Raw genomic sequence first — 9,154 nt, forward strand, 5'->3', positions numbered from 1 at the left:
GGCAGAGAGGATAAAGACAACATCTCAAGTAGAAATGATGCAGTAGATGATGCAGCTATTTGATGCCTTCTTGCAACAGCAGCAGCAGCATCAGGTTACTTATGAGCAATTTGGTTTGACCCAAGAAAAAATTTTACGAGGATTTTCTCAACCGGATGAAACCGAGATGAAGCAAGCAACAATGGATGAAGCGGTGGAAGAAGCATTTGATAAAGTCTATGCTAAAAGAGGTATTTTTTATGGCTACAATAGTGATGGATATCTTGCATGCTATAGGTTAAAGATGGAGCTTATGGGTATTCCAACTAAGCATATGATTAAGGAGTTTGATCGGTTAGTAGATCCAAAATTCATGAACAAATACATGAGATGATTGGTATGTATGCAGATAACTGGGAAAATTGTACAGGTGGGTGGCCAACACATAGCCCTGGAAATAGAGCAGATGAATCGACAAAAGCAGGTTACTTTCAGTAAAGGTGATGGAGATCAATTGTAGACAATCAGCTATGATGACTTTTGGGAGCATATTCATGCAAGAAGTAAAGCTAAAGCAGATGCAACTTTGGAAGTACCCGATTTTGTCCTAGAGGATCATGCTTTAAGCAATAACACAGGTAAATAATGCATTTTAGAGTAAATCCGTTGATGAAAATTTTTCAGAGCTTGCTCACATGGTAGCTGCCTCTATAAGTATATCAGTTTAAGGAATCCATAGTGTCTTTATTCCATATTCTCGTGTATTGCATCTTTCTCTCACTGTTTCCCATAGCGAGCAGCCCAGTGCTGACTCGACCCAACTCGTGAACATACAAACTCCCCGACAACGATGGTCAATGACCTACAAGCTGAGATCAATTCTCTCAAGGAGGAGCTTGAATGAAAACATCTCATTTTACTAATTGCAAAGCTAAGCAGAGATGCCCAGGGTGACCTACAATCATTGGAGAAAGATCTTGTTGGAAGCAAGATATGACGCATGGTCTCAATCTCAAGGTCCCCATAGATGGCATATGTAGCTATAGATAATGTCTTTCTGGCTGCAAGGATGTGATGTATCAATTGCATTATGGCTTGCATTGCATGTTGTATATGTGATTGATGAACTATTCAATTATGTGCATTATGCTACATTCAATTATGTGATGCATTGCGTGATATTTTACATTGCATGGACTGTTTTCCATTGATAAGCCCATTTCATAGTCAACTATGTGCATCATGTTACATTTAGTCAAGTGATGTTTTGCGGCATGATGGTTTGCATTGCATGGAATTTTTCCAATTGAGGAGCACATTGCTTGTGCCGTTGCGTGTATTATGGGCTTGCATTGCATGTTATATGTGTCATTGATGATCTATTCAACTATGTGCATGATACATCTAGTTATGTGATGTATTGCACGATGGTTGCATTGCATGGATCATTCTCCATTGATGAGCACATTGCATGGATCATGCTACATTCATTTATGTAATGCATTGCATGATGGTTTGCATCATGTTTGGAAGATAGTATGTGATATTGATCTGCTATATAACAGTCAACATTTGCATCTACTTTCATTTATGTCATGTATTGCATGGAGCATGTATCATTGATGAGCACATTGCATGTGACATTGCATGGAGTATGTGTAGATAGTATTTTCTATGTAGTAGACAACATGTGCTATTAATGGGACACTTTGCTACATGCATAAAGTCTATATGTTTGCATGTCATGATATGCTATAAGGCTGTCATGTGAAGCATGTTAGCTTGGTGATTAGTGTACTTTTAGATATTGAGAAATCATGATGGAAGCAGACCTGCCATCAAAGAGTTTCAAAACATGTCTTGCATTGTAACAGAGTTTGTAGACAACATTCTACCAATCTTCAATGCTCTTCTACAGACCATGAAGTTCCTGCACAACCACAACTTCATTCACAACGGCTTGTATACCGAAAATAGTCCACAACATTTTGGCAAAGCAAGGAGTGTATACCAAGATCGCAGATTGGGGACAAAGTAACCTCAAACACTCTGCAAACTTTTCCAAAGCTACCAAACCTCAACCTTGAAACTAGAGCTTAATTCGATGGAGATTATCTATGGGCATCAAAAACATCAACGCAAACCCACCTCCTTTTACCAAAGCCTATGATATATATAGCCTATTCGACATCCTTAAATGCTTAATTGTGTATATGCCTGAACTTTCTGATTCCCCCAAGCGAGAGTTTTGCAAAATGTGAGCAAGCAACTTATCCATGGAAAATTCATAAATCCCTTAGAGAGGCCTAAAGTATGGGATTTGAGCCTTTATTTGAATGGAGCCCAGAATGTCAACTATGCTATTGCACTTGATTCTGGCTTGCGGCCTACATCCATGGAAAATTTATAAATCCCTTAGATAGGCCTAAAGTATGGGATTTGAGCCTTTGTTTGAATGGAGCCCAGAATGTCGACTATGCTATTGTACTTGATTTTGGCTGGCGGCCTACTGATTATTAAATAAAGAAACAATATTTTGTGCCTTTGGTAGTGTGTAATGTTATTTTAAGTTGGGTCCTAAAACTATTTTGAGTTGGGTATGTAACTCATTTCAAGTTGGGTCTTTAAACTATTTCAAGTTGTGTCTTTAAACTATTTCAAGTTGGGTCTTTACAATCAAGTAAGTTGTGTCTCTTAGCAAGAAGATGTGGATTGTAACTCTTATCATGTTGCAATGTAAATATGAAGTATGTTGTCCCAAATAACGAGAGCCAACCTCAGAACAAAGAGAACATACTTTCCCCTAACCTGAAACCACCTCTCGATCCATTACTCAACCACAAACTAGCACAATATATTTATAAAGGGGAGAAAATATGGGTCACAAGTGAAAATCTTACGGCATTGGCTGTATCTCAAGAGGATTAATCAGAGCTTGTTGGAGAGCCATTGACATGCAAGCAATGTAGACAGTTGTCTCCCAACCATTCTGTGCAAAACACATTTTTCAATGTCAACAATGATGCTAATGGATCTCCCCCCTTAAAGGTTTCCAACTTGTAGCACATTGTTCTCACAAAACATATGCTCTCTAGATTCATACAAATATACATGACACCTCCAAATAATAGTCAGCCGGAAATCTACTTTGTGCAACAATGCTATTCCTACTATGTGTTGCAGCTCAAATTAGATTGGAACGATCGTCCTACTACAACAAGCATCGGTAAAGGACACCCAACATAAAAGGTTCACGATCAGGAGGCAAACCAAAAAGAGCCTCCTCACAAAAAATATACATATCTCCCTAAGGAGATGACATTCCTTGAGCAACTCTCAAGGAGTGGACTTGGCAAGCCAAGGAGAGACCCAGGCTATGTTACGCGCTCGTATAAGAAGCCAGAAAGGAAGTTTGCATGGTTTGAGGCAAAGTATGGATTTGAAAATGAAAAATAGATAGGTGATGCTGGTCCAAGCAGATCATTGGACACAAATGAGTTTCACCTTTCTAATTTTATGAGAGGTTGAATCCATGACCTAAATTAGTCAGGCAACCATTAGCCCTTTTTTTGTAATTTGAACCTCTTTTTGTCAGAACAAATTAATATGACTTGTGTTTTTGCAATTTACACCATCTCTCTCTCTCTCTCTCTCTCTCTCTCTCTCTCTCTCTCTCTCTCTCTCTCTCTCTCTCTCTCTCTCTCTCTCTCTCTCTATCTATCTATCTATCTATCTATCTATCTATCTATCTATCTCTCTCCCTAGGAGCCCTTAGCCCTTTTTTGTAATGTGAACCTCTTTTTGTTAGAACAAATTAATATGACATGTTTTTGCAGCTATTAGCCCGTTTTTGTAATTTGAACCACTTTTGTTAGAAAGAATTAATATGACTTGTGTTTTTTCAATTTACACCATCTCTCTCTCTCTCTCTCTGGGAGGAGGGAGAGAGAGAGAGAGAGAGAGAGAGAGAGAGAGAGAGAGAGAGAGAGAGAGAGAGAGAGAGAGAGAGAGAGAGAGAGAGAGAGAGAGAGAGAGAGAGAGAGAGAGATAGATAGAGAGAGAGAGAGAGGGACAGAGGGAGAGAGAGATCACTTACAGTTCAACACATTCTATTGACAATAAGCATTACAAAATTGATTTTCAAGGCAAAAATAAACAGTATGCCTCGCCTGCAGCATCAAACATAGGCACCATGTCATGAGAGAGAGAGAGAGAGAGAGAGAGAGAGAGAGAGAGAGAGAGAGAGAGAGAGAGAGAGAGAGAGAGAGAGAGAGAGAGAGAGAGAGAGAGAGAGAGAGAGAGAGAGAGAGAGAGAGAGAGAGAGAGAGAGAGAGAGAGAGAGAGAGAGAGAGAGAGAGAGAGAGAGAGATCACTTATAGTTTGTCACGTTTCATTTACAATAAGCATTCAAAATTGATTGTCAAGTCAAAAATAAACATTATGCCTCATCAGCAACACAAAACATAGACGCCATATCGTCAACTTCTTCAATATCTGAACATTCTGGATGGATGTCTTCCAAATCCCATTCTAGCTCATCATTCGAGTGGCGTTCATCTGCGATTGCTTCATGTGTTTGAAAACGTCCAAAGCTTCAATTTTTGTAGCACATGTGGCTATCTTTGCATGCTTATGCATTAGTCGCCTATTGCAAAATATATCCACAAGGTCTGCAACTTGTTTTGAACTCAATCAATTTCTTTTTTTGGTGTGCATGAAATCAAATGAAGACCAGTTTCTTTCACAACTGCCATTTGAGGAGTCCACATACAAGACTCTCATTGCCACGTGGTGAAGCTCCACTTTTTCTCCACCATACTCAAACTGCCGTTCTCATTGTCTTGATAGCATCTATCATGTAAAGGAGTGTGAAGCTGATCCCAACATTTCTTGGCAAGAATTGTGATCATGCCTTTCTCCTTTAATGCATAGGATGTACATTCTCTTAACTTGCGAGTGGCTTCATGCATGTACCATAGATATCAAGTGAATGAAAGGTTCTATGAGAATAATAATCTTATCTACATTGCTCCATGAAACTATACAGTTCACAAGCTAGTAGAACTTGGTAGTAGCAACCTCATACTTGGGATACTTGTCAAGCCAGATATCTCATCTTCTATCTGCAACTATTTTAGGAAGAGCCAATTTCACCTTTTGTGGTGTAGCTAGAACGTGATACATTGTCGCAAATTGGGTCGCACAAAAAATCTACAAACTCTTGGTTGGTGACTTTGTTCTAAACAAAGAATAAGAAAAAGAATGCTCTCTTATGAATTTCACAACATGATTTGTATCCAAGAGAATCTGCCTAATTGAAGGAACTTTTCTAAAGTCCTTCAAAAGCAGGTTCAAAGTGTGGGCTACACATGGAATATCATAATAATTAATATTTAATTCTCCTAAATTATTTTCTTATGTTAAACTGATCATTTAATATGGGGAAGTGCCAGGGGAGAAAAAGCTAGAATATTGGTTAAGCTGGCAGACATGCCAAAGTAGGCATCCAAAGGAGGGAAAATAGGGATCCAAAGGGGGGGGCATCTGCAAAAGAGTAAGGTGCAACAATGGGCTTTAAAGACCCTAAGGTTCAGCCCATTAAGACTTCCAAAATGCTAAGGTTCCAAAAATCAAAGGTTGTGTCCAATGGTTAAGCTTAGGAAAATCGGATGCTTTGTGTGTGTGTACAAAAGTCTTCATAAATCCTACAAAGGAGGGGGCGAGCCTTGCAAGTAGTGGATGAGAGAGAAACACACACACACACACACACACTCTCTCACAAGCCTCCTTTACACAAAGGGAATGAGGGACACATGTCAGCTCCCTAGCCCAGATGCCCACAAGGTGTACTCAAATCCTATTGGATGGCCATGGAGGTGGACCAATGAGAATTAGGCTAGAGTAAATCTAGTTTAATTAATTTAAAACACTTAATAAAAGAACCAATAAGAATTAAGCTCTCTAGAAGACTATTGGAAAATCTCCCAAGGGGTCCAATGAGCATTTAGCAGCCCAATGGATTGCCTGATTCCTATTGGCTAGGAGACAAAGGGGTCTAATGAGAGTTTAGTTGCATTAATTAATTACCTAAAGCTCTCACAAAAGGGGAAAAGGAGACACATGTCAGAAGGCTATCACTTATGCTGCTAAAATTTCATTGGCTAAGCCTGGCATGGGCCAATGGGGTGCCTGCATGAGTAAAAGAAAAAAGGGGTCGACCAAGAGAGAGAGGGGGGTGAATTTTCAAAGGCATTATCTCACACACTCACACAAGCTCATGCGTGAAGCAAGAAGAATCTCTCTCTCCTTCTCAAGCTTTAATGGAAAGCTTATCACCTACTCCAAGCTTGTGAGAAGGGAGGCCTTCACCAACAACTCTTGGCTTTTTGATGCAAATCCAACCAAGATCCAAGCTTCAATGCATGCTCATCTCCTCTACCATGCTAATTACTAAGCTATGCTATGCTAATATGGGTGATTATGTGAGGAGTTGTACATCTTTCTCATAAGACTACTCCTTCTTCCTCTCAATCTACTCTCATACCCCGCTACCATCTTCGAAGGTGTGTGAGGTTTTGGGTCTGAGACTGTGAGGGAATTGATGTTGTGTTTTATAAGTGTTTTGCTTATTGCTTGAAGATTCCATCTCCATTGCACTAGCTAGTATTGAAGGAACACAAAGAATGATGTTGTAAAATGTCTCTCTTGATGGGAGAAACCTATAATATGAAGAATTTTGGAGGGGATTGGCTGCATGTAACAAATCCGGTCCTCAATTGTTGTCAATAGCTTAATTTCCCTCTCTTTTGAAGTATTGTTCATGCCTATCTAACTAGGTGTTATACTTTTTTTGTAGCTCTCTCCACCCAAGCACTCTTGTTATGCTCATTAGGAATCTATTCTAATGAAATGCTCACTATGTTCATGCTAATGTCCACTACACACAAGTTACTGGGCCATTAAATGTTACATGGGTATCAAAGCACAAGGTTTCTGTTTTCTTGCTCAAGAAGGGAGGTCCTCACGCTAGCTATAAATGGTTGGTATTATTAATTGCAATTGAGTAAGTAGAATAGGGATTTTTTAGCCTTGCAGTGCGCCTACCTTCATGCAGATAACGAGGCATCACTGTCCAAAGCTATGGTCTTAATAGTGGAGTCCTATGGGGCTTGCCTATAGCTTAATGCCTATGGCTTAACCACTATTGAGCTGTTAGAAGCTTGACAGGAGCCAGTGTTGTTTTGGTGTTGAAAGACCCTCTCTTCTATTCCTTGTAGTTAATGGTATTGGAGCCAATATGGGTATAGTAGCTCGAGTGCTTTTTCTAAAGGGGTAAAGAGGAGTACCAACTAGGGCTTGAAGTAACAAAGTACACCTAAAATTTGTTAGAATGGCTGACAATAGTAAAGAGAGTGAAATTAATGTTGATAGCTTTGACTTTGCTAATGAGTAGGCTACTAATGATGCCCCTATGCTTGTTAACTACCTTGTTTCTAGGCTTCTACAAGCCATGGGCAATCCATCCCTCAAAAGTGAAGTGCAACAGTAGCTTCGTGCTTATGGAATTCTCCAAACTCCCCACCATGACGAGAGAGTACCTAGGAACCTCCTTGCGAGACTTCCAAAAGAGACCTCTTTTTGATTCGGGAAGAAGAAGAGGATCCATACGAAGGGCTCAAAAATTTTCTTCTTGATGATGCATCTCCTTCTCAAAGGATAACTCAAGAACCCTCACCGAAGGAACGAGAAAGAAGTGAGTCTCCTGCCACCTCAATGGAGATGGCTCCACGAAGATGGCGAGCTAAACTCTCTCCATCACCTCCTAAAGCGAGAAGACCATCACAAACTTCTCCACACCATAATTCAAAGAGGGATGATAAAAAGCAAGAGAAGAAAAAGGGGAGAAAGAGGACACCATCTTCTCCATCTTCTTCATCCTCTTCCTCTATGAAAGTGATGGTGCAGACAAAGAAGATCAAGGCAAGAAAAAAGCAAGAAAGAGGTCACCCTCTTCTCCATCTTCCTTCAAATTTTGAACCATCAAAAAGAAGAGGCCATAGAAAATCGTATGCCGCGTGGAAGAGTTCGTCCAAGCTCAAGAAGTTCAAAGAGGGAGGGAAGAGCATCCCTTTCCTTACCTACGATGGCACCTTTGCTACTATGGACAAAGTCTTGGCCTTTATCCAAAAATTCAATGCAGCGTTTGGAGATGAGGGCTTCATGAAGTCCTCTAAGCTACACCATGTAGCTATGCACTTTCAAAAGTCCACCAGGCAATGGTGGTCTAGCCTACGGGCCAACGATGAAGCTCCACGAACATGGAAATCTTTAAGAGCTTCCATTATGAAGCAGTTTTTGTCCACCGATGCCAAAGACAAAGAAATCACCAAATGGTGAAGCTTGAAGCTCTCTCCCTACATGTAGACAAGTTTTGGGACTTACATCTCAAAGCCATTGTCTTCAAAAAGATGGATTTTGGAGAGCAAAAACAACAATTTTGTGCGGGCTTAACTGAAGAAATGGCGGAGTATGTCAACCCCCAAAGGCCACGCACCATATCAGCAGTTATACACCATACTATGGTGGCTTCTCAAATCATTTTCCAAACAGGGGCTACGAGAAATTCTAAGCCCACGGAAAACAAAGGTTCCAATGAGCCTAAGGGGAAGGACAATGTCCAAAAGTCTCCTAAGGGAAATTCTAACAAAGCTAAGGATAAGGGAGGTTACAAAGACAAAAACAAACTCTCTCCTGAAGAGCTTGAGTGTTATCGCAAGGATAACCGTTGTTTCAAGCGTGGTGAGCAAGGGCATGCGTACCGCGCTTGTCCCCAAAAGAACATCCGCCATGAGCCTCCTAGAGCTACCTTGGTTAAAATCCAAGAAGAGGAAACTCACCACAAAGGATTTTCTCTATGCCATGCTTGGGGAAAGGTAAGAGAACATGATGCTTTTATTCTCTTTGACCCTATTTCTACTCACAATTTCATATCCACAGAGTTGGCCACCAAGCTAGGCATACAAGCTTACGAGATGGGAGATGTCCTACCCGCAGATGGTGATTTCAAGAGGCAAGAAGCTTCAGTCACTCCCTTAATCGGGAAACTGAAGCTCCATGTCCAAAGCTATGTCGACAAAGAGGACTTCTTTATCTCTCCTCTCAAGCACAAGGATGT

This window comes from Adiantum capillus-veneris, chromosome 27, assembly GCF_014529385.1.
Source record: "Adiantum capillus-veneris isolate H3 chromosome 27, ASM1452938v2, whole genome shotgun sequence".
Classification (NCBI taxonomy): Eukaryota; Viridiplantae; Streptophyta; class Polypodiopsida; order Polypodiales; family Pteridaceae; genus Adiantum; species Adiantum capillus-veneris.